Below are 5,654 nucleotides of genomic sequence, written 5' to 3' on the forward strand. Positions count from 1 at the left end.
TTCCTCCGTGGTCTGACATTGTCACATTCTTAATCACGTGTTTATTTTCGTGATATACACACACATATATATATGTGTGTGTATATATATATATATATATATATATATATATATATATATATATATATATATATATATATATATATATATATATATATGTCGTACCTAATAGCCAGAACGCACTTCTCAGCCTAGTATGCAAGGCCCGATTTGCCTAATAAGCCAATTTTTCATGAATTAATGTTTTTTCGACTACCTAACCTAACCTAACCTAACTTTTTCGGCTACCTAACCTAACCTAACCTATAAAGATTGGTTAGGTTAGGTTAGGTAGGGTTGGTTAGGTTCGGGCATATATCTACGTTAATTTTTACTCCAATAAAAAAAAATTGAACTTATACATAAGGAAATGGGTAGATTTATCATTTCATAAGAAAAAAATTAGAGAAAATATATTAATTCGGGAAAACTTGGCTTATTAGGCAAATCGGGCCTTGCATAGTAGGCTGAGAAGTGCGTTCTGGCTACTAGGTACGACATATATATATATATATATATATATATATATATATATATATATATATATATATATATATATATATATATATATATATATATATATATATATATATAATGTTGTAAATTGACAGGTTTAAGTTCAGGGGAATTCCTGAGTAAACTCTGATGGAAGAAATGGTGTTTGTTAATTTACAGCACACACAACCTGACGGGCCAAAATCGACGTGTTATCGAAAAAAAAAAATTCAAGCCGGATACTCCATGCGGCTTCATGCAGGTCGGCGTTCAATCCCCGTTATCGTTATTGTACTTCACAAAGACACACATGATTTATGGTTCACTTGTCGACCCCAAAGAAACCATTCCAACGTCCTGTCTAACCAAAAAGCGATATTTTCTCAAATATAAATTTATAATTATGTATATTGGAATTTATGTTAGATGATTTTGATGTTAGATGATGTTAATTTATATATGTAATTTATGTTATGTTAGTTAGGGGTAGGAGAGGTTAGGTACTTTGGTTCTGTTAAAAAATTATTCAACTCGTCCTCAGGCTAGGGTCGTTAAAGCAGCGGCTTTCCCCAACACGCATTCATCAATTTTAACATATTGTTATTAAAGAAAATTAGGTTGGTTCCCATTTATAAATTCATGAATAGAGAAATTTCATTAACGTGAGGAATCACTGCGAAAAGTAGTAGGAGAGAATTATGAGGGGAAAGCGTCAAGCCATTACGACTATATAGCACTTGGAAGGGGTCAGGATAAGGATTTGTGATGGGACGGGGGGGGGGAGAAGGAATGATGCCCAACCACTTGGACGGTCGGGGATTGAACGCCGACCTGCATGTAGCGAGTCTGGGTATACCCAGAACGTAGGTTCGAATCCTACTCACGACTCCTACTGATGTTCTCATATAAATTAATATTATAATACATTAAAATTCTATGTATTTTTGAACCGCAAATGTTTATGAATAAAAAATGGTTTACACACAACCGATGACGTTCCAACATTTATCGAGCAGTGCTTCGCTAACGACCTGTGTTCGAATCGCAACCCTGTAAATGCTTCATCCACGTACTGCAAATACAACAGCCCGTCCTCGCATACAAAGATCCAAGCTCGTTAATCCAGCCGCCAAACCCTCTGTTTATGAAGGAAAAACGGGTTTACACACGACTCACAACTGATAACGTTCGAACACTTTCGTAACAAGTGCTTCACTGACGACTTGTGTTCGAACCACAACGCTATAAATGCTTCACCCACGTACTACAGATACAAATAATCGCCAACAAAACCTAAACACCTAACCTAACCTAACCTAACCTAACCTAACCTAACCTAACCTAACCTAACCAATGACTATATATGCACAATATGCTAATATACAATAATATTAATTTATATTTGAGAAAATTCCCATTTTGAATGAACAGCATGTAAAAGTTTATGACTGCGTCTGTGGGGTCGACCGCTGGATGGAATGGACTTGAGTCGAGGACGGGATGGCTTGGCGCTTTCCCCCTTGATCATTCCCTACCCTTCGCTCATGCCGTTGCGAGCGGAAGCTCCACGCAACACCTCTGCTCCAACGGCCGCTTTACGTTCGTATAATATTCATATGTATTACCGTCATATTTCATATTAATTCACATGTTGACCAGACCACACACTAGAAGGTGAAGGGACGACGACGTTTCGGTCCGTCCTGGACCATTCTCAAGTCCATTGTGAATGGTCACAATCTCAATTGTGAATGGTCACAATCGACTTGAGAATGGTCCAGGACGGACCGAAACGTCGTCGTCCCTTCACCTTCTAGTGTGTGTGGTCTGGTCAACATACTTTAGCCACGTTGAGAAACATCGTTGAGAAACATCGTTGGGAAACATCTTTGAGAAACATCGTTGAGAAACATCGTTGAGAAACATCGTTGAGAAACATCGTTGAGAAACATCGTTGAGAAACATCGTTGAGAAACATCTTTGGGAAACATCGTTGAGAAACATCTTTGGGAAACATCGTTGAGAAACATCTTTGGGAAACATCGTTGAGAAACATCGTTGAGAAACATCGTTGGGAAACATCGTTGAGAAACATCGTTGAGAAACATCGTTGAGAAACATCGTTGAGAAACATCGTTGAGAAACATCGTTGAGAAACATCGTCGAGAAACATCTTTGAGAAACATCGTTGAGAAACATCGTTGGGAAACATCGTTGGGAAACATCTTTGAGAAACATCGTTGAGAAACATCTTTGAGAAACATCGTTGAGAAACATCGTTGGGAAACATCGTTGGGAAACATCTTTGAGAAACATCGTTGAGAAACATCGTTGAGAAACATCGTTGAGAAACATCTTTGAGAAACATCGTTGAGAAACATCGTTGGGAAACATCGTTGGGAAACATCTTTGAGAAACATCGTTGAGAAACATCGTTGAGAAACATCTTTGAGAAACATCGTTGAGAAACATCGTTGAGAAACATCTTTGAGAAACATCGTTGAGAAACATCGTTGGGAAACATCGTTGGGAAACATCTTTGAGAAACATCGTTGAGAAACATCGTTGAGAAACATCGTTGGGAAACATCGTTGAGAAACATCGTTGAGAAACATCGTTGAGAAACATCGTTGAGAAACATCGTTGAGAAACATCGTTGAGAAACATCGTTGGGAAACATCTTTGAGAAACATCGTTGAGAAACATCGTTGAGAAACATCGTTGAGAAACATCGTTTTGAGAAACATCGTTGAGAAACATCGTTGAGAAACATCGTTGAGAAACATCGTTGGGAAACATCTTTGAGAAACATCGTTGAGAAACATCGTTGAGAAACATCGTTGAGAAACATCGTTGGGAAACATCGTTGAGAAACATCGTTGAGAAACATCGTTGAGAAACATCGTTGAGAAACATCGTTGAGAAACATCGTTGAGAAACATCGTTGGGAAACATCGTTGGGAAACATCTTTGAGAAACATCGTTGAGAAACATCGTTGAGAAACATCGTTGGGAAACATCGTTGAGAAACATCGTTGAGAAACATCGTTGAGAAACATCGTTGAGAAACATCGTTGAGAAACATCGTTGGGAAACATCGTTGAGAAACATCGTTGAGAAACATCGTTGAGAAACATCGTTGAGAAACATCTTTGGGAAACATCGTTGAGAAACATCGTTGAGAAACATCGTTGAGAAACATCGTTGAGAAACATCGTTGAGAAACATCGTTGAGAAACATCGTTGAGAAACATCGTTGAGAAACATCTTTGAGAAACATCGTTGGGAAACATCGTTGGGAAACATCGTTGGGAAACATCGTTGGGAAACATCGTTGGGAAACATCGTTGAGAAACATCGTTGGGAAACATCGTTGGGAAACATCGTTGAGAAACATCGTTGAGAAACATCGTTGAGAAACATCGTTGAGAAACATCGTTGAGAAACATCGTTGAGAAACATCGTTGAGAAACATCGTTGGGAAACATCGTTGAGAAACATCGTTGAGAAACATCGTTGAGAAACATCGTTGAGAAACATCGTTGAGAAACATCGTTGAGAAACATCGTTGAGAAACATCGTTGAGAAACATCGTTGAGAAACATCGTTGGGAAACATCGTTGGGAAACATCGTTGGGAAACATCGTTGAGAAACATCGTAACATTATCGCGTCAACGATAAGTTCAATGATAAATATTCTTTGCCGTGTCATCTCGGTTGTTAGGGAGACTGCAGAGCGAATTATTTAATGTCTAGTGAAATTGTTATATATTTTTCAGCTTCGAGTCTCTTGAGCATAGTTCAAATACAGCTTTAGTGGAGTGTGGTTTCCGTAATAGCGAAATGGGTCGAGTCGTTGTGACTTGTTGTAGCAAGATTTAATACAATAACGAAACAAGTGCCACAAAAATGGTTTGAAACCTGCTTTTAACTATAAATAATGATGCTACTTTTCTAGCTAATGTTTTGGTTAAAATTAACACATTTAATTTAACAAATTAATATTTAATAAATTTAATAAATTAATTTAATTAAATTAAGGTTAAATTTAATAAAATTAAAAAATGGTTTGAAACCTGCTTTTAACTATAAATAATAATGCTACTTTTCTAGCTTATAATGTTTTGGTTAAAATTAACACATTGAGATGTTACGTTACAAGTTAAGCAGCAGCAAGTCATTCCTTGAATATTATTGTATCGTAGAACTGTCATGTATAATGTGATGTATTATACATGACAGTCTACGTGTGGTGTAGAGCTTTCAAATGGTATGCAACGCGTTGCAATATTGTAACGTGTTGGGTCGTAGCACTGTCACGTGTTATTAATAATTACCAGACTTAACATAAGAACAACATATGTACTGTGGAGGCCATATTCACACCGGGTCCGTCCCTGTTGGGCACATGCCCACCGGTAATGAACGTGATCTGTGATTACTTGACGCTGATTACTCCCCACGTCGATGTAAATTCACCTGATGTGAATATTCAGTGGGAGTTTAGGCGAGCTGGTGTTATATGTAACGTAACACGGTGTGTTATGTTAAGAGGTGAGGGAGGGAATGAGGGAGAGGTACGGTGAAGAACCGAGTGATATAGTGAGGGAGGAAGAAGTATAGTGAAGGAGGAAAAAGTATCACGAGGGAGGGAATGATAGGATGAAGAAAGGGGAGATGTTTACAGAGAGGAGAAGGAAAGTTATGGTGAGAAAGAGAGAGAGAGAGAGAGAGAGAGAGAGAGGTATGGTGCTGGATGATGATGGTGGTGGTGGGGGGGGGGGAAGTATAGTGAATCAGGGAACTTGGTCTCGCTCGAGAGCTGGTCAGTTTGGCCTCGACTTCGGAAGCGAGAGGACGTCGGTGCCGACGCTCCGTCTCTCTCACTGAAACTTGTTGAACTTAACACACATTCTCCCCCCCCCCCCCTCCCCCGCCACTTAAACCTTCGACTTAAAATGTCATCTATGCCAGTTGCAAGCGCTGGGAGCTGACAGCCGCGTTCTTGCACGTACAGACAGACATAAAGTGATGACCTCTACAACAACAACCTCTTGACCTCTTAACAACACCCCAGTGGTTGTTAAGGAGTTGTGGTCATACTCATCACAGTGGGTAT

General features: G+C 38.9%; 1 protein-coding gene across 2 annotated transcripts in view; it reads left to right on the forward strand.

Moving 5' to 3' along the window:
- Positions 1-5,418: 5,418 nt before the first annotated feature.
- The window catches only part of LOC123771208 (adipokinetic hormone/corazonin-related peptide receptor variant I), a 170,087-nt gene continuing 169,851 nt past the window's right edge, over positions 5,419-5,654 (forward strand). The window contains exon 1 of one of the 2 annotated variants that reach the window (XM_069324360.1): positions 5,419-5,654. This exon is cut by the window's right edge and continues 317 nt beyond it. The gene's annotated coding sequence lies outside the window, so the exon portion shown is untranslated. The other variant, XM_069324358.1, reaches the window with a different exon arrangement.

The sequence above is a fragment of the Procambarus clarkii genome, chromosome 14 (genome assembly GCF_040958095.1).
Source record: "Procambarus clarkii isolate CNS0578487 chromosome 14, FALCON_Pclarkii_2.0, whole genome shotgun sequence".
In the NCBI taxonomy this organism is placed as follows: Eukaryota; Metazoa; Arthropoda; class Malacostraca; order Decapoda; family Cambaridae; genus Procambarus; species Procambarus clarkii.